Source organism: Mustela lutreola, chromosome 10 (assembly GCF_030435805.1).
Source record: "Mustela lutreola isolate mMusLut2 chromosome 10, mMusLut2.pri, whole genome shotgun sequence".
NCBI classification, from domain to species: Eukaryota; Metazoa; Chordata; class Mammalia; order Carnivora; family Mustelidae; genus Mustela; species Mustela lutreola.
Window position 1 is genome coordinate 63,028,957 of NC_081299.1, and position 21,878 is coordinate 63,050,834.

Sequence of the window (21,878 nt, forward strand, 5' to 3'; positions counted from 1 at the left end):
ATCTTAAGCATCAAATACTGACAAAATGTTATACCAGCTGCTGATTCTGACACCCAACTGGACATCCTATGGTTCAATCCTATTCTGACATTAGTTCCAAATAGTTAGCATCAGATTCCATGGGTTTAAGGGCTCAGTCCCACCAGCAACATTCACTTCAGATACCAGTCACACATCCTGGGCCCCCAGGCTGTCCCAAAACAACAATCATAAGGACACTAGTTGGGCTTGAGAAAAACAAGACACTAGAGAATCCCTTAATGTAGAGATAAAAGAACTAAAAACTAGTCAGGCCAAAATAAAAAATTCCATAACTGAGATGTAAAACTGACTAGATACAATTATGAAGATGAATGAATCAGTGATGTAGAAGATAAAATTATGGAAAATAATGAGGCTGAAAAGAAGAGGGAAAGGAAGATTGGATCACAAATGTTGACTTGGGAAACTCAGTGACCCCTTAAAGTGTAACATCATTCATATCTTAGGAATCCCAAAAAGGAAGAGGAAAAAGGGGCAGATTTATTTGAACAAATGATAGCTGAAAACCTCCCCAATCTGGGGAAGGAAACAGACATTGAAATTCAAGAAGCACAGAGAATGCCCATGAAGTTCAACAAAAACCAGCCATCCCCAAGACATAGTCAACTCATAAAATACACAGACAAGTTAAGAATCCTGAAAGCAAGGGAAAAGAAATCCCTAACCTGCAAGTGAAGATAGATCAGATTGGCAGCAGATTGGTCCACAGAAACTTGGCAGACCAGAAGAGAATGGCAGGATATTTTCAAAGTACTGACTAGGAAAAATATGCAATCAGTAATACTTTACCCAGCAAGGCTGTCATTCAGAATAGAGGGGGAGAGACAAAAAGTTTCCCAGACAAAAACTAAAGGAGTTCATGACCACTAAACCAACCCTGCAAGAAATATTAAAGGGGACTCCTTGAGTGTGGGGAAAAAATACACCAAAAGCAAAAAAGACTAGAAAGCAACAGAGAATACCAACAGAAATACCACCTTTACAGGTAACACATGGCACTAAATTCATATCTATCAGTCATCACTCTGAATGTAAATGGACTAAATGCTCCAGTCAAAAGAAATAGGGTATCACAAAATTTAAAAAAACTACAAGTGGCCTAAAAGGACTCGTTTTAGACATAAAGACATCTGTATATTAAAAAAAGGGAGCAGATAGAAAAAACTCTATCATGTAAATGGACATCAAAAGAGAGCCAGAGTAGCCATACTTATTTCAGACAAACTAGATTTTAACCCAATGACCTTAGCAAGAGCTGAAGGACATTATATCTTGATTAAGGGGTCAATACATCAAGAATATCTAACAATAGTACATATCCCCCAACTTGGGAGTGCTCAAATATATAAATCAATAAAAAATATAAAGAAACTCATTGATAATAATACAATAGTACCCCTACATGTCTTCTAAGCAATAAATAAATAAATAAATAAATAAAAATAAAAATTTAAACAATGGCTTTGAATGACACACAAGACCAAATGAACTTAACAAATATATTCAGAACATTTCATCCTACAGCAGCAGAATATACATTACTTTCAAGTCCAGTTGGCACATTCTCCAGAATAGATCACAAACTAGTCACAAATCAGCACTCAACCATTACAAAAGGATTGAGATCATTACCATGTGTATTTTCAGACTACAAACACTATGAAACTTGAAGTTAATGACAAAAATTTGGAAAGACCACAAACACATGGCCATTTAAGACCATCCTACTAAAGAATGGATGGGTTAACCAGGAAATTAAAGACAAAATGAAAAAATACATGGAAACAAATGAAAATGAAAACATACCTGTCCAAAAACCTTTGGGATGGAGAAAAGGCAATCCTAAGAGGGAAGTACATTGTGATACAAGCCTATCTCAAGATGCAAGAAAAGTATCAAATATCAATCTTACACGTAAAAGGAGCTAGAAAAGGAATAGCAAATAGAGCCTAAAACCAGCAAAATAAGGGAAATAATAAAAATTAGAGTATGAACAATATAGAGTATGAACAATATAGAAGCAAAAAAGGCAAAAACAAGTAGAGCAATGAATGAAACTAAGAGCTGGTTCTTTGAAAAAAATAATAAAACTGATAAAATATTAGTCAGGCTTATCAAAAAGAAAAGATCATAAATGAATAGGAGAGTTAAATCAGAAAGAGGAGAGATCTCAACCAACACCACAGAAATACAATTACAGGAAAGTATGAAAAACTATATGCCAACAAACTGAGCAATCTTGTGGAAATGGACTAATTTCTAGAAACATATGAACACCAAAACTGAAACAGGAAGAAATAGAACCCATAACCATCAACAATACCAAGACTATAATCAAAAATCTCCCAACACTACACTATGTTTATTAAAAAATAATTTAAAAAAAACAACTCCCAACAGGCAGAAGTCTGGGGCCAGAGGGCTTCCAAGGGGAGTTTTATCAGACCCTTTTCTTTAGTAGTTTTCACATCTAGTGTGCATCCCAATGCATGGCTCAAACTCACAACCCTGAGATGAAGACCTGAGCCAAAATCAAGAGTCAGACACCCAACTGAGTGAACCACCTGGGTCTCCCTCTACCATACATTTAAAGAAGTTAATACTTATTCTCAAAATGTCCCCAAAATAGAAATGGAAAGAAAACTTCCAAACTCATTCTAGAATGCCAGCATTACCTTGATTCCAAAACCAGACAGACCCCACTATAAAAGAGAATTACCAATATCCCTGATGAACATGGATGCAAAAATTCTCAACAAGATACTAGCAAATCAAATTCAATAGTACATCAAAAGAGTTATTCACTATGATCAAGTGGGATTTATTCCTGGTTACAGGGTTGGTTCCATATTTCAAATCAATCAACATGGTATACCACATTAATAAAGGAAAGAATAAGAACCATATAATCCTCTCAATAGATACAGAAAAAGCACTTGACAAAATAACCATCCTTTCTTAATAAAAACCCTCAACCCAGTAGATATAGTTGGAACACACCTCAACATCATAAAGGCCATATATGAAAAACCCACAACTAATATCATTCTCAATGGACAAAAACAGAGCTTTTCCTCAATGGTCAGGAACAAGACAGCAATGTCCACTATATTACTATTTAGCATAGTACTGGAAGTCTTACCCTCAACAATTAGACAACAAAAAGAAATAAAAGGCATCCAAATCAGCAAGGAAGAAGTCAAACTTTCACCATTTGCAGACATGCTACTCTGTAGAAAACCTGAAAGACCACACACACACACACACACACACAAGCTAGAAGTAATACATAAATCTGGCAAAGTCACAGGATATAAAATCAACATCAGAAGAAATAGGTTGCTTGTCTATACAGCAATAATGAAGCAGCAGAAAAAGAAACCAAGGAATCAATCCCATTTACAATTGCAACAAACCCCATAAGTTACCTAGGAATAAACCTAACCAAAGTAATCTGTACTCTGAAAACTATAGAAAACATAAAAAATTGAAGAGGACACACACAAAAATGGAATAACAAACATTCCATGCTCACGGAGTGGAAGAACAATTATTGTTAAAATGTCTATACCACCCAAAGCAAACTATGCATTTAATGCAATCCCTATCAAAATACCACCAGCAATTTTCACACAGCTAGAACAAACAATCCTAAAATTTGCATGGAATCACAAACAAACCCAAATAGCCAAAGTAATCCTAAAAAAGAAAAGCAAAGCTAGAAGCATCACAATTCCAGACTTGAAGGTACATTACAAAGCTATAATTATTGAGTATCATCCTGATGGTACTAGTGTTACTGGCACAAAAACAGATACATAGATCAATAGAACAGAAAAGAAAACCCAGAAGTGGACCTACAGCTATATGGTCAACTAATCATTAACAAAGCAGGAACAAAATCTCATGGAAAAGGACAGTCTCTCCAACAAATGGCAAATGGTGTTGGGAAAACAGAAACATACAGAAGAATGAAATTGAACCACTTTCTTAGACCATACACAAAAATAAATTTAAATTGGATGAAAGACCTAAATGTGAGACACAAAAACATAAAAATCCTAGAGGAGAACATAGGCAGCAACGTCTTTGACCTCAGCTGTAGCAACTTCTTCCTAGATACATCTCCGAAGGCCAGGGGAACGAAAGGAAGAATGAACTATTGGGACTTAATCAAAATTATAAACCTCTGCACAGCAAAGGAAATAATCAACAAAACTAAAAGGGAGTCTATGATTGGGATTTGCCAATGACATGTCTGATAAAGTGTTAGTATCCAGAATCTATAAAGAATTTATCAAATTCAACACCCAAAAAACAATCCAATTAAAAAATGGGCAGAAGACATGATAGATATTTATCCAAAGACATCCAGATGACTAGCAGACACATGAAGAAATTCTTAACACCACTCATTATCAAGGAAATGCAAATCAAAACCACAATGAGATACCACTGTACACCTGTCAGAATGGCTAAAATTAACAACACAGGAAACAACAGATTTTGGCAAGGATGCAGAGAAAGGGGAACTCTCTTTCACTGATGGTGGGAATGCAATCTGGTACAGCCACTGTGGAAAACAGTATAGGGTGTCCTCAAAAATTTTAAAATAGAACTTCCCTACAATCCAACAATTACATTACTTGGTATTTACCCAAGGATACAAAAAGAGATTCAAGTGGCTACATCCACCCTGAGGTTTATAGCAGCATTATCAAAAAGAGCCAAACTATGGAAACATCCCAACATCAACAGATGAATGGATAAAGAGGTAGTATATAAATAGGTATATACAATGACATATGTCATTATATTCCATTGTATATACATTGTGTATACATTGTATATACAATATATCCATTGTATATACATTATATATACATTGTATATACAATATATCCATTGTATATATTATATAAAAAAGAATGAAGTCTTGCCATTTGCAAGGATGTGGATGGAACTAGAGTGTTTTATGCTAAGCAATATAAGTCAGTCAGAGAAAGAAAAATACCATATGACTTTAGTCATATTTGGAATTTAAGAAACAAAAAGAGATGAACATTTATGGGAAGGAGAAAAAAAAGAGATAATGGGCAGCAAACCAAAAGAGACTCATAAGTATAGAGAACAAACTGAGGGTTGATGGAGTTGAGTGGGGATGAGAGAAATGGTGATGGATATTAAGGGCACTTGTTATGATGAGCACTGGGTGTTGTATGTAAGTGATGAATCAATAAATTCTACTCCTACTCCTAACCACTATTATATAATATGTTAACTAATTAGAATTTAAATAAAAATTTAAACTAAAAGCAGAGTATTACACAGAAATTATAAATTAAATAGAATATATTCTAAATGTACCTTTGAACTTACAACACATAACTCCAAAAATTTACCTATGAATTCTAAACATAAGGCTTCTAGACATATAAATTTATTCCAAAGTCATATGATGGTGAAAATAAGTATTATAGTACGCTTGATAGTACTAAGCAATTTCATAGCTATCAAATAAGACCTTTTAGTCACAAGGAACATAAGTGAACTTAAGCTACTTTATAAAAAAAAAAGTGAGCAAGTATCTTTTAAGTGTATTGAAGTGCTTCATGAATCCAAGGGTCAGGAATGGAGTCAGTTTTAGGAAGTGTCTAGGACCCAAAAAGTCCTTAGAAATCCATGAAAATACTTTTTCTACCTTTCACTCTACTTCTCTCTGTTATGTTTCATTTTTTCTCATACTGTAGCCTACCTTTCTCTGCTTCTTTGATCCATGATAGAATAAGACTTAGTATTTATAATTTTTTTTTTAAGATTTTATTTATTTATTTGTCAGAGAGAGAGCGAGCGAAAGCAAGCACAGGCAGACAGAGTGGAAGGCAGAGTCAGAGGGAGAAGCAGGCTCCCCGTGGAGCAAGGAGCCCGATGTGGGACTCGATCCCAGGACGCTGGGATCATGACCTGAGCCGAAGGCAGCTGCTTAACCAACTGAGCCACCCAGGCGTCCCAAGACTTAGTATTTATGTATGTGATTTCTTGTGACTTATATAAAGTGACTGGGTAGGGCCATTACAGCCAGCGTGGGGAGAGTCCTAGACTACAAACATGATTCTTAGTTGCCTACATCTGTGAATTGATGGTTTATAACATAGTTTCTATGTTTCTAATAATTTTAATGAACATTTAAGGAATGTGCCATATCATCAAATTGCATAAAAGTGAAAAGATTATTCCAAGACACTTCAGGATTTAAAAAATAGCTGTTTATATGACCTCGGGAGTGATGTCCAATAACACGAATGCACTACCCATAATCAAATACTACAAAAGGTTCTTGGAGACTGAAGATTAAATCCTATAGAAAGCAGTTTCTTTTTTTTAAGTGTTAAAGATTTCATTCAACTCATTAATGAATGAGGGAACAAATAAGATGTTAAAACTGATGTAAGGGAGAATTTGAGGAACAGACATATAGGCAGTAAGAAATGCTTAAAAGAATTTGCTAATAGATATAAAACTTTAATTACTGATAGGGCAAAAAAGTCTAAGGGGGCATCTTTTCCTGGAGCAGAAATCAACTGTAGTTCATTGTTCATTTGCATTACTATCCATTTTCTATAATTAGACTTTTAAGTTTACAAAATTGTAAAACAGCCTAGACAATAGAAAGACAATCACAGGTATATAGCCCTTCAGATAATGCCCTCAGGATCCATTAGATAATACCTAACACTCCACTGAAAGGACACTCAGTCATTCCTTTTATCCATTTCAATGCGTTCTTTTTTTTTAATTAACATAGAATTTATTATTTGTTTCAGGGATACAGGTCTATGATTCATCAGTCTTAATTCACAGCACTCACCATAGCACATACCCTCCCCAATGTCCATCACCCAACCACGCCTCCTTCCACCCTCTTCCACTCCAGCAAATCTCAGTTGGTTTCCAGATTAAGAGTCTCTTATGGCTTGTCTCCCTCTTTGGTTTCATTCTGTTTCATTTTTTTCCTCTCTTTCCCCATGATCCTCTGCCAGTTTTCTCAAAGTCTACATATCAGTGAGATCTTTTGATAATTGTCTTTCTTTGTCTAATTTATTTCTTTTAGCATAATACCCTCTAGTTCCAACCATGTCTTTGTAAAAGGCAAGATATCATTTTTTGATGACTGCATAATATTCAATTATATATATACATTCAATATCACATCTTCTTTATCCATTCATCTGTTGATGGATACCTAAGCTTTTTCCACAGTTTGGCCACTGTGGACATTACTGCTATAAACATTGGGGTGCCCTTCAGATCACTACATTTGTATCTTTGGAATAACTATCCAGTAGTGCAATTCCTGAGTTGTAAGGTAGCTCTATTTTCAACTTTTTGAGGAACCCCCACACTGTTTTGCAGAGTGGCTGCACAGCTTGCATTCCCACCAACAGTGTAGGAGAGTTCCCTTTTCTCTGCATCCTCACCAGCATCTGTCATTTCCTGACTGGTTAATTTTAGCCATTCTGACTGGTGTGAGGTAGTATCTCATTGTGGTTTTGATTTGTATTTCCCTGATGTCAAGTGATGTGGAGCACTTTTTCATGTATCTGTTGGACATTTGGATGTCTTTTTCACAGAAATGTCTGCTTGTGTCTTCTGCCCATTTCTTAATTAGATTATTTGTTCTTTGGGTGTTGAGTTTGATAAGTTCTTATAGATTTTGGTACTAGCCCTTTATCTGATATATCATTTGCAAAAATCTTCTCCCATTCTCTCAAGTGTCTTTTGGCTTTGTAGACTGTTTCCTTTGCTGTGCAAAAACTTTTTCTCTTGATGAAGTCCCAATAGTTCATTTTTTAAAATATTTTTTTAAAGGAAGTATTTTTCTTTTAATTTTATTTATTTATTTGACAGAGAGAGAGATCACAAGCAGGAAGGGGGGGGGGGGAAGCAGGCTCCCTGCTGAGCAGAGAGCCCTATGCGGTACTCGATCCCAGGATCCTGGGATCATGACCTGAGCCAAAGGCAGTGGCTTAACCCACTGAGCCACCCAGGTGCCCCCAATAGTTCATTTTTGCCTTTATTTCCCTTGCCCTTGGCAATGTGTCTAGGAAGAAGTTGCTATGGCTGCGGTTGAAGAGGTTGCTACCTGTATTCTCCTCAAGGGTTTTGATGGATTCCTGTCTCACATTTAGGTCTTTCATCCATTTTTAGTCTACTTTTGTGTGTGGTGTAAGGAAATAGTCCAGTTTCATTCTTCTGCACATGGCTGTCCAATTTTCCCAACATCATTTGTTGAAGAGACTGTCCTTTTTCCACTGGATGTTCTTTCTGCTTTGTCAAAGATTAGTTGACCATAGAGTTGAGGGTCCATTTCTGGGTTCCATTGATCTATGTGTCTGTTTTTGTGCCAGTACCATACTGTCTTGATGATTACAGGATTTTCATAGAGTTTGAAGTCCGGAATTGTGATGTCACCAGCTTTGGTTTTCTTTTTCAACCTTCTCCTGGATATTCAGGATCCTTTGTGGTTCATACAAATTTTAAGATTATTTGTACCAATTATGCGTATGAAGTTGATGATATTTTGATAGGGATTGCATTAATTGTGTAGATTGCTTTAGGTAGCATAGACATTTTCATAATATTTGTTCTTCCTATCCATGAGCATGGAAAATTTTTCCATTTCTTTGTGTCTTCCTCAATTTCTTTTATGAGAATTCTATAGTTTTCTGAGTATAGATTCTTTGCCTCTTTGGTTAGATTTATTCCTAGGTATCTCATGGCTTTGGGTACAATTGTAAATGGAATTGACTCCTTAATTTCTTTCTTCTGTCTTGCTGTTGGTGTATAGAAATACAACTGATTTCCATGCATTGATTTTATATCCTGACACTTTATTGAATTCCTATATGAATTCTAGCACTCTTGCAGTGGAGTCTTTTGGGTTTTCCACAAAAAGTATCATATCATCTGCAAATTGAGAGTTTGATTTCTTCTTTGCTGATTCAGATGCCTTTTATTACTTTTTGTTGTCTGATTGCTGAAGCTAGGACTTCTAGTACTATGTTGAACAGCAGTTATGATAGTGGACATCCCTGCTATGCTCCTGACCTTATGGGAAAAGCTCTCAATTTTTCCCATTGAGAATTATATTCATTGCATATTTTTCAAAGATGGCTTTATGATATTGAGGTATATATACCCTCTATCCCTGTACTGTAAAGAGTTTTTTTTTTTAAAGATTTTATTTATTTATTTGACAGACAGAGATCACAGGTAGGCATAGAGGCAGGCAGAGAGGGGGGGGAGGCAGGCTCCCTGCTGAGCAGAGAACCCAGTGTGGGGCTCGATCCCAGGTTCCTGGGATCATGACCTGAGCTGAAGGCAGAGGCTTTAACCCACTGAGCCACCCAGGAGCCCTTATTGTGAAGAGTTTTAATCAAGAAAGAATGACATACTTTGTCAAATGCTGTTTGTGCATCTATTGAGAGGATCATATGGTTCTTGTCCTTTCTTTTATTAATGTAATGTATCACACTGATTGATTTGTAGATGTTGAACCACCCCTGCATCCCAGGAATAAATCCCACTTGGTCATGGTGAATAGTCCTTTTAATATACTGATGGATACTACTAGTGAGTATCTTGGTGAGAATTTTTGCATCCATGTTCATCAGGGATATTGGTCTGTAAATCTCCTTTTGGGTGGGGGTCTTTGTCTGGTTTGGAGATCAAGATCATATGGCCTCATGAAATGAGTTTGGAAATTTTCCTTCCATTTCTATTTTTTGGAACAATTTCAGAAGAGGTATTAATTTTCTTTAAATGTTTGGAAGAATAGGGAAGTTCTCTGCTATAATTTGCTCCATATACCTTTTGTTCCTCTATTTCTTATTCTGGGATCCCAATTACTCTAATATTGTTTCACTTTATGGTATCACTTATCTCTCAGATTCTCCCCTCATGATCCAATAGTTTGTCTTTTTCTCAGCTTCTTTATTCTCCATCATTTGGTCTTCTATATCATTAATTCTCTCTTCTGCGTCATTTACTCTAGCATTTAGAACCTCCATTTTTTATTACACCTCATTAATAGCCTTTTTGATTTTGACTTGGTTAGATTTTATTTCTCCAGAAAGAGATTCTCTAGTATCTTCCATGCTCTTCTCAAGCCCAGCTAGTATCTTTATTATCGTTATTCTGAACTCTTGTTCTGACATTTTATTAGTGTCCATATTGATTAGATCCCTGGCAGTTGGTACTGCCTCTTGTTATTTTGAAGTGAATTTTCTATTTTGTCATTTTGTCCAGAGAAGAATAGATGAATGAGATAACAAAATGCTAAAAGGGTAACAAGGACCCCAGAAATATGTACACTAAAAAAATTAGAAGAGACCCAATACCGGGTGGAAAAAAAAAAAAAAAAAAGAAAGAAAGAAAGAAAAAGAAAAAGAAGAAGAATATTATTAGGCTGGTGAATAGAAAAGATCCATATGCTAGATTTTTGGTGTATTTTGGTCTGTTAGAAGAAACTGCCTCTCAAAATTTTAAAAGAAAGTAAAACATATATATAAAAAAATAAGGCTAAAGACAATGGAGGAATGGACTATGAAGGTAAAAATGAAAATTTAAGAAGATTTTAGGAAAAGATAAGTTGATTGAAAAAAGAAAGAAGGAAAAATAAATTTTAAAAAGAGAAATATTATGGTCAAGCAGGTGGATAGAACAAAGTCATACACTAGATTTTGGGCATATTTTAGTTAGAGGAATCTGTATCCCAACATTTTGAAGAAAGAAAAACGTACATAAGCACAAAAAGTAAGGTTAAATACAAGGAAGGGTTAGGATATGACTGTAAGAGTGAAAAAAAGAAGATGTTCACTTGATCTTAGCCAAAGGTTGAGAAGCGATAAAAAAAAAAAAAAAGATTTTAAAAAAAGGAATTGATAAGTCAGTTGAAAAAGGAAAGATAATTTTTTTTTTTTAAAGATTTTATTTATTTGACAGAGAGAGATCACAAGCAGGCAGAGAGGCAGGCAGAGAGAGAGGAGGAAGCAGGCTCCCTGCTGAGCAGAGAGCCCGATGCGGGCCTCGATCCCAGGACCCTGAGATCATGACCTGAGCCGAAGGCAGCGGCTTAACCCACTGAGCCACCCAGGCGCCCGGAAAGATAAATTTTTTAAAAAGAAATAGAGCAAGAAAGAAAGGAAAGGAAAGTAAGGAAAAAAAACTTTGAACGACTAAAGGATCATGGGGGGTAAAAGTCATGAATTCTGTGTGCTGTATTCCCCTAGCATTGGAGTTTTACAGTTCTCATTGATTAGTAAACTTGGTCTTGGCTGGATGTTCTTGATGATCTTCTGGGGGAGGGGCCCACTCCAGTGATTCTCAACCCCAAGGTAGAATTGTGCTGCCCCTGCCAGGGGCTGGGATAAGGAATCTGCTAAGTAACTTTTGTTCCCTGGGGTCTTTCTATATAGCTTTAGAGGTCAAGAATGAAAATGGTGGCCTCCCAATCTCTGGCCCTAGAGGAGAGAGAGTTCAGGGCCCCAGTCATCAGTGAGCCCTCAGAGAAAAGCAATCACTCCTCTTTTCCTGGTCTCTGGCCACACTCCATGCTCACCAGGCCTGTGACTGAGCGTTTGTATCTCCAGCATATGCTCCTGTTTGGAGTCTCCAAACCATGTAGATTCCTGCAGTGCACTCTCCTGCCACTCTTCCTAGGAAGGGTAGTCTCCCCAGATCTGTCACTTGTTGGGTCCCTGCTAAGTAGTGGCCTGACTGTGCTGCGGATCATGGTTTATGGCAACCCTGAGCTGACAGCCCACTCCTTGGCTCACTCTTTGCAGCCAGCTTGACTCTAATACTTGGGAGCTCTGCTGTACTCAGGCTTATGGATCTCTCTGTGACCCTGAGGATTCTGAGGCCACACTGTCCCAGGGAGGGTTCCATCCCACCCCCAACCCCTCCCCACCTTCATCCCTGCTTAGCTGCTGGAGCGACATACCTCACCAGAGTAGACTTCTAAAAGTTCTGAATTTGTGGTCCGCTGCTCTATCACTTGCTGGGAGCTGGCTGATGGAGGCTCCCTCCCCTTCATAGTCTATCTTCCCATATATCCTCAGAATCATTTCTTGGCACATCCTACCTTCCAGAAAGTGGTCATTTTCTGTTCATATTGTTGGTTTTATTCTTTTCCTCAATCTCTTGTTGAATTTGCACGTGTTCAGAATGGTTTGATAACTGTCTAGCTGAATTCTGGGCACCAGAAAAAATTTAGGTCTCCTACTCCTCTGCCATCTTAGAGCCAGGTTTTTCCATTTCCATGTTTTTGGCAATGTTTCTTTCTTCTTCTTTCTTCTTTCTTCTTCTTCTTCTTTCTTCTTCTTCTTCTTCTTCTTCTTCTTCTTCTTCTTCTTCTTCTTCTTCTTCTTCTTCTTCTTCTTCTTCTTCTTTCTTTTTTTAAGATTTTATTTATTTATTTGACAGACAGGGATCATAAGTAGGCAGAGAGGCAGGCAGAGAGAGGCAGGCTGAGCAGAGAGCCCAATACGGGGCTCGATCTCAGGACTCTGGGATCATGACCTGAGCTGAAGGCAGAGGTTTTAACCCACTGTGCCACCCAGGTGCTCTTTGACAATGTTTCTTGACCGCCTCTTCCTTATGATCATAAATAACCTGCCAAGATTTTCCTTGATACAAAAATAGAGATTTCATTATGTTTGGCCAGATTATTGCCACAGTGTTAATGAACTATGTTAGCCTCCTGGAATTTACTTTCCAAATCCAGACATACTGTGCTGAATAATTACCAAAGGTGCAGGACTAACTTCTGTCTGCAAGTTTTCATGAAGACATGCAAAGTACACTTTTAAAACCTCTACAGGGGCACCTGAGTGGCTCAGTCAGTTAACTGTCCAACTCTTGGTTTCAGCTCAGGTCATGATCTCATGGGTCATAAGATCAAGCTCTGCATCAGGCTCTATACTCAGTGGGAATCTGCTTGTATATTCTCTCCCTTTGTCCCTTTCCCTGTTCTCTCTCTCCTCCTCTCTCTCTCTATATCTTGCTCTCATTCTCTCTCAAATAAATAATTTTTTTAAAAAATGAATAAAATAAAAGCCTGTATAATTTGCTATATCAAGGCTATGGAACCAAACCCAAGAAACTGCACCAGGATTCTCTAGTAGTATCTAAGATTTTGGGTGAATTTCTCTCCTCAACATCTCTAAAATTTACTAACATTCCTAGTTTGCCAAAAAGGGCCCTTCCTTACCACCTGTAAGACTGGAACCCCGTGCCATTCCAGTTTTACTGGAACAGTGTTGTAACCATTGACTCACCATACACAGTCAACTTGTTTGTTTTTCTTTAATAATATGCTTGTCAGACATGTTTACATGAAAATTATTCTCAAATATGACATTCCAGGTATAGCCTTGGTTACATAACCAATTTGTTTAATTATATCATAGTAAACAGGAGTACAGTTTCATTTTGAATATTGCCATAAAGTGTAAAGAGGTTCAGAAAATGTTTCTTAATTCTACGGACCCAATGAGAATCAGACACCATTTTAAACTTTCAGTTTACAAAAGCACAATCCACTAAATTGAGGAAAGCCTAAGCATGAAAAAGGGTTTCCTCATATATTCATAGAAGCAGAACATCACAAATGCATGAACAACATTCCAAATTATGTAACCCTGATTAAGCTCCCCTCATTGGCTCATTCAGTTCTCTGTAATTGCTGGCTCTTGAGTCAGTAAACTGCTTTCAAGAAGCTTCTCCTTTCAGACTAAAGAGTCTTAAGAAATCCTGACTTAGTCTAATGGTATGTTGTAAAATTTATCTAAGCTATGTCCACTTCAAAGTCTATACCCAAAAGACTAATCTTGGAAGTAGTTATCAATAGTTCAAAGTAATGGATCCTTTCCATGAGGCTTTAAGACTGTCCCTGAATGCACAAAGTTTAGCCTGTAGCTTATAGTAGAACCTTCAGGCTAGCATCAGAGTAAAACAGAAACTATCTGCAGATGACTGTCTTAGCTCAGGCTGCTATAATAAAACAACTGATAGGCTTCAATCTCCAATGTCTGATGTCTCAAAATTCTGGAGTCTGAAAAGTCCAATATGAGAGCACCTGCCCACATCTGTGTTGTAGACCGTTAACTTCTTATATCCTCACATGGCAGAAATAGGGTCAGAGAGCTCTCTGGGGTCCCTTTGTACAGGCACTAATCCCACCCATAAGTACTCCACTTTTCTGTGACTTAATTGCCTTCTCAAACCCTCACTTCCTAATACCATCATATTGGGGACTAGAATTTCAACATAAAAAGTTGGGAGAGGAGACAGATACATCTACTCCATTGCAATGACGAAGACTGAAGGTTATAGGTAATAATATATCCAGTAATCGAATGGAAGTAAAAAAAAAAAAAAAAAAAACTCGAAAGCACAGTGCATAACTGTTTCACAAGAATTTAACCACAATTTCCCCTGAGGGAAATGACACTGGCATATCTCCAGGTCCTTTTCATAAAGTACACAATTTTGGCTATGTTTATATTAATGACATTTTAACTATACAAATATTTAAGCTAAAGAAGAGTGAGTTGATCTGATTTATTTATCAAATTTTCCTATGTTGCTCACACAATAGTGCTGATAATTTAAAAAATAATGGAGCACATAAAGTAAACTTAATTATTTCTAACATCTTTTCATTTTTTAAAAAAGATTTTATTTATTTATTTGACAGACAAGAGATCACAAGGAGGCAGAGAGGCAGGCAGAGAGAAAGGAGACTATTTTTTAAATTTTTAAAATATTTTATTTATTTATTTGACACAGAGAGAGATTGAACAAGCACAAACAGCAGGTGGCTGCAGAGGGAGAGGGAGAAGCTGTCATGCATATAAGCAGGGGGAGCGACAGAGGGAGAGAGAGAAGCATGCTCCCGCTGAGCAAGGAGCCCGATGTGGGGCTGAATCCCAGTATCCCAAGATCATGACCTGAGCCAAAGGCAGATGCTTACCCAACTCAGTCACTCAGGCAGCCCAAAGACCATAAATATTAACCCAGTTTTATACGGCTATACATATCCTTTTATATCTTAAAGTGGAAAAAAGAACCATTTATTAACTTGACTTAAAGATATCATTTATTCCATAGCACATTGAAATAAGAACCAAACGTATATAAACTTAAAATTATGCTCAGTAATCAAGGTTTTAATATTCTATCCAAGAAACAATCTAGGCTTGTCATGATAATAATTAATTAACCCAAACTAGTTAAATTTCCTAAAGTTCTTTGCAATTACCTTTAATCTGACATACTTACTGTTGGAAAAAAATGTTTGTTAGAATTATGATTCAATTTAGTGGAAGCCAAATTTATAATTTTAAAAATCTTAAAATATATGTAGGAGTTAGGTTAGCCAATTTGACCAATAAACCAATATAAAGAGTCAGGAAATTCAGACTAATTTAGATCTTCATTAAAAAATAAACTACTGAGGTACCTGCTGGCTCAGTTGGTAGAGCATGTGACTCGATCTTGAGGTCATGAGTTTGAGCCCCACATTCGGGATAGAGATTTCTTAATAAATAAAAACTTGAAAAAAAAATGTTTACATGTTAAAAACTTTCTAAACTGTACATATACTACAATATATATACTTAATACCGAAAAGCAAAGAAAATAACAGATAGCTGGCTTTTTTCATTAACCCAAATTACTAGGCCTCTCTGATCTGCCCAAAGATTCATCTTACTTATGTAAACTTGAATTTTTAAAAATTTTCTGGATAGCAGTTTGTATATGAATGATTTTTTTTTCTCATTTAAAGTCTAACCCATTTGGCTCAGTCAATTAAGCATCTGCCTTTGGCTCATATCATGATCCCAGGGTCCTGGGACCGAGCCCCACATCGGGCTCCATGCTCATCATGGAAGTGTGCTTGTCCCTCTTTCTCTGCTCCTCCTCCTCACTCTCTCTCTCTCAAATAAATAAATAAATATTTACAACAAATAAATAACTAAAATTAAATCTTAAAAAAAGTTAAATTTTTAAATTTTCTGGTAATTTGGGAATTATTTCATTTATATGAGTGCTTATTTATAAACCAATCAGAAGAGAGATCTTTAATATGAGGCACAATCTAATCTGTTAATGTATACTGTATACTGCTCAGAAGTAGGAAAGCATTTCATAGACGTACAGTGAGAAGCAAAGGCGTTCCTTAAAGACATGTAGACACACTGAGAACTTAAAACTGTCAGATCTAAAACAAATTTAGCCAAAGGCCGAAAGTAAATTTGCAAGTCTACATCGCAAAGAGCTCCTCTCCTTCCCAACACGTATTAAATTCTTAACTAATTAGAGCTCTCTCATATACAGACAAGGATGAACAAACCAGATTCCCTGTCATCTCTCACATAAGAGAAAATAAATTTCTGTCACAGACAGAGATCACCAAATGGACCATAAAAACACAGTCCAAATCACTGTCACCAGTGAAGATTAACTTACAGGCCGGGCCTGAAGTTAAAACAAAAACAAACAAAAACAAAAAATAAAATCAGTAAGGAGGGCAAAAACTGTATAAATAAAGTCAAAAGGTCCTTACTGACACATGAGAATCACTCTGTGAGCCAAGAAAAGCTGTATCTCGGCTTAAGTAGATCTTGATGTACTGTGCTCAAGCAGTGCAGTTTACTTGGCTGTATCTGTTGACCTTCTTGGACATCTACGTAGATGACTTCTAAAACTTCTAATTTTCAGAATGGTATAATCCTAGTGCATATAGATATAAAAGAAACACATATGAAACATTTTATGTCATTAATCTGGGAGGGAACCAATATGACATTAAAACCAATATAAGGGGTGTCTGGGTGGCTCAGTTGGTTAAGTGTCTGCCTTCGTCTCAGGTCATGCATGATCCTAGGGTCCTGGAATTAAGCCCCATATCGTGCTCTCTGCTCAGTGGTAAACCAGCTTCAGCTTCTTACTCTGCCTGCTGGTGCTTTCTCCCTTTCTCTCTCTCTGCCAAATAAATAAAAATAAACAAACAAATAAATAAATCCAATTTAAACCTTAGAACTAGATATCTCAAATATTGTTTTAAACAGCTAAACTTCAAGGTCTTTTTTACAGTTCATAATTAAGGAACAGGATTTTCTTTTCTTTTTTTTTTTTTAAGTTTCAAGTTTTTATTTAAATTGTAGTTAGTAAACATACAGTGTAGTATTAGTTTCAGGTGTAGAATTTGGTGATTCATCACTTACATACAACACCCAATGCTTATCACAATATGTGCCCTCCTTAAAACCCATCATCCATTTAGCCCATTTCTCCACCTCAGGATTTTATGTTATTAAATGTTTTTCATCTCCAACTTTATCTAAAAAGTTTCTTCTAAATGGCTTCAGGGGCACCTGGGTGACTCAGTCCGTTACACATCTGACTTTTTTTTTTTTTTTTAAAGAGCAGACATATTTTAATGTACAGAGCTTTAAGAAAGAAAATTAATTTGCCATATTTTATTAGATTGTAATAGCTAAGTAATAGTGCATAAAATCATGTATCACAAAAATATATGTAACTGAGCTGTCTCAGTAGATTTTGATAGTAGCATATATATATTGCATCATAGAGTCAATTACCAAGAAAAAACACAAACTGATCAAGAAATGGATCAAGAGAAAAGAAAAGAAAAGAAATCTTGTTTACAGTCTTAGAATTACATGCCTTTCTAACTAAGTAATATCAAAAGGAACTGGATAGGTAAGATGGAGGTATAGAAGGAGTAGAATTCTGAAGCCATTTATTTATTTATTTATTTATTTATTTATTTGAGAAAGAGAGCAGTGCAGTGAGGAGCCCAGGGAGAGGGACAAGCAGACTCCACTCTGAGCCTGGAGCCAACTCCAGGCTCAACCTCACGAACCTAAGATCGTGACCTGAACTGAAATCAAGAGGTGATCTTCGGTGCAAAATAGTACCTTTATTTACACAAAACAATACCTTAATTTACACTGTTTGTAGTGAATTTCCATTTTCTTGGAAACAAAGAAAATGCCCCTGTAAACAAGATTTCATTTACCTGATTGGAATAGAAAAATGGAAGAGAAGAAATATCAGAAATGTCATACAATATATAGAATGTAATATATCTTTACAAGAGGGATATGGGGCATGGAGCATATAATATTCTGCTTCTAGGGGCACCTGGGTGGCTCAGTGGTTAAAGCCTCTGCCTTCGGCTCAGGTCATGATCCCAGGGTCCTGGGATCGAGCCTCACATCGGGCTCTCTGCTCAGCAGGGAGCCTGCCTCCTCCTCCTCTCTCTCTCTCTGCCTGCCTCTCTGCCTGCTTGTGATCTGTCTGTCAAATAAATAAAAATCTTAAAAAAAAAAATTCTGGGGACGCCTGGGTGGCTCAGTTGGTTAGGCAGCTGCCTTCGGCTCAGGTCATGATCCCAGCATCCTGGGATCGAGTCCCACATCGGGCTCCTTGCTCGGTAGGGAGCCTTCTTCTCCCTCTGCCTCTGCCTGCCATTCTGTCTGCCTGTGCTTACTCTCTCCCCCTCTCTCTCTCTGACAAATAAATAAAATCTTTAAAAAAAAAAAAATTCTGCTTCTACATTTGATATTTCAAAATAACTCAGTTACCGTATTTCACTGATTCCAAAATGCACATTTTTTTCATATTTAACATCTCAAAAATCTGGATAACATTTATGTTCATAGCCATTGGCTGTTTTTTTCCACATTTGTTATCTTTTCAATTGGGATGCATCTTATAATCAATGGCATCTTAGGTGAAATATGGTATTGTTTTGTCCTGGAAATGCTATTCCATGGCATAAAGATGTTAGAACAGACTACAAACAGTTCAGATGCTGGAAGCTAATGAAACTATGTTCATAATCACAATCTAGGCTTTGAACAAAATTATAGGTAAAGAAAAACTTGTTTCATCTGCATAATATGTAATGGTGAACAAACCAGACACAGCTACAGTTCCCATAAAACTCAGTGACTGTAGCAACATCGTCCAACAGAAATATAATATGATCTTATGTAATTATAAATTTTTTAATAGTCACATTTAAAAAAGTAAAAAGAGGGTCATGTGGCTGACTCAGTTGGCAAAGCATGACACTCAGACTCTCAGGGTTAAGAGTTTGAGCCCCATGTTAAGTGTAGAGATTACTTAAAAAAAGACAAGCAAAGGGGATAAAAGGTAAAAAGCAGTAGGTGAAATTAATGTTAAGAATATAGTTTTATTTACCCCAATATGCCCAAATATTACTTCAACAATTAGTACTTTTTAAATTGTTAATGAGATATTTTAGTTTATTTTTCTGACTAAGTCTTTGAAATAGGGAGTGTGTTTTATACTTTACAACATATCTCAATTCAGATTGGCCGTTATCTCGACTATCCCTTTAGCTATATTACACAGCACATGTCTAGAAGTAGAGATGAACATGTTTTTTTTTTTTTTTAATATTTATTTTAGAGAAAGAGAAAACAAGCATGGGGCAGAGGGAAAAGCAGAGTGAGAGAGAGGGTAAGCACAAATTGGGGGAGGGGCAGAGAGAGAGGGAGAGAATCCTTGAGCAGACTCCTCACTAAGCACGGGGTCCAATACCAGGCTTGATCCAGGACCTTGAGATCATGGCCCAAACTGAAACCAACCCAAGCCCAGAAGCCCAATGGACTGAGCCATCTAAGTGCACCAAGATGAAATTATTTTTTAATCAATATATATTTTTTGTAGCTACTTTTCTTTGGAGGGGAGATATTTTTATTTTTTGAAGAGGTAAAATATACCAAATTTCAAAAACACCAGGATATTCAGTGAAGAATAAGCCTTCTTTAATCCTATTCCCAGCAACCCTCCTTCTGTAGGCAACTGCTTTTAGTAATGCTGTTCATTTGCAAATATATCCACATATTTTTCTCCTGTGTTTTCCACACAAATAGCACACTATATACCCCTGGGCACTTTCTGTTTTTGTTTTTACTTAATATATTTTGGATATCTTTCCATAGCAATGTATACAGAGCTTCCTCATTCTCTTCAACAGCTGCATTATCAATACAGTATAGTTTATTTAACCTTTCAATGGTACATAAGATATTTGTAATCTTTTGTTATTGTAAAGACTGCTCCTGGGGAGCCTGGGTACCACGGTGGGTTGGAGGTCTACCTTTGGCTTTGGTCCTGGTCTCTGGGTCCTTGGGATCCAGCCCTGCATGGGAAAGACTGCTTTTCCCTCTCCCTCTGCCTGCCACTCCCCCTGCTTGTTCTCTCCCCCCTCCTCTCTGTCAAGTAAACAGATAAAATCTTAAATAAAAAGAAAAAGACTGCTGCTTTGAATATTCATGCGTATAGTCACTTCATACTCAAAGGACTGTATGTATTTGTAGGATAAATACCTAGAAATAGAACTGCTGAATGTAATTACAAGAATTGCTAGAACACACACTTCCTATACAGATAACATTTTATTCACCATTGTACCCCTAGAACCTAGAATAATATTTGGCACATTCTAGACATCCAATACTTATTTGTTGAATGAATTTATAAAGTAGGAATTGAGGCTTGTTTTTTCATTCTTTCAGCAGTTACTGATTTAATCTGAATGGTACTTTTTGGATCTGATGCTTGTATTAGCATTTCTCTTTTAGGAAGTCTGACCACTCCTTCTCCCACTTGTTTTTTCTCCCTCTATCACATCCCTCCCCCATCTGACTTAGAGGCAAAACAAAGCTGGGGAAATTACACTAATATTTAGGGCGGTTTTTTTTTTTTTTTTAAGACTTTTGAGAGATATTTGAGAGCGGGAGAGAGAGATATATAGAGAGCAAATAAAAGGGGGAAGGACAGAGGGAGAAGGCCCAGCAGACTACCAGCTTAACTATGCTCAGCAGAGAGCCTTACAAGGTACGCAAGGCAGGGCTTCATTCCAGGACCCTGAGATCCTGACCTGAGTCAATGTCAGAGACCTAACCCACTGAGCCACACAGGCATTTAGGGAAGACTTTTTTTTTTTTTTTTTTTAAGATTTTATTTATTTATTTGACAGACAGAGATCACAAGTAGGCAGAGAGGCAGGCAAAGGGGCGGGGGGGGGGAGGGGGGAACAGGCTCCCTGCTGAGCAGAGAGTAGGGCAGACTTCTTAAGACAAAAAGTATTAGGGCTATAGACAGTCATCAATGAATGGTACAAGGATCAACTCACCAGAAATAGATGCTAAACTTACATGCATTTAATAAAGTAGCTTCAAGGGGCGCCTGGGTGGCTCAGTGGGTTAAGCCGCTGCCTTCGGCTCAGGTCATGATCTCAGGGTCCTGGGATCGAGTCCCGCATCCGGCTCTCTGCTCACCAGGGAGCCTGCTTCCCTCTCTCTCTCTCTGCTTGCCTCTCCGACTACTTGTGATTTCTCTCTGTCAAATAAAGTAGCTTCAAACTATAAATGAGAATATTGATTACAGGGAGAAAAAAATGAAATCTATCATCATAGCAGATTCAACACTCTTAATTATTGATAGCCCATATAGGTCATTGTATCAGAACACTTCTCCAAATCGTTACTGAATGTTAATACACTGTAAGGGTATAGGGTGCCAATATTTTCTAATGGGTGCTCAAAATACTTAAGTATGAAAGATCCAAGGAAGCACAAATGAAAATATCTGTAATAACACCCCTAGCAAATCTAAATATAGTCGGAAGTTTGTGAAAAGAACATGGATGGTCTTTTTTTTTTTTTTTTTTTTTTTCCAAAAGCAATTTACAAAACTTCCAGCTA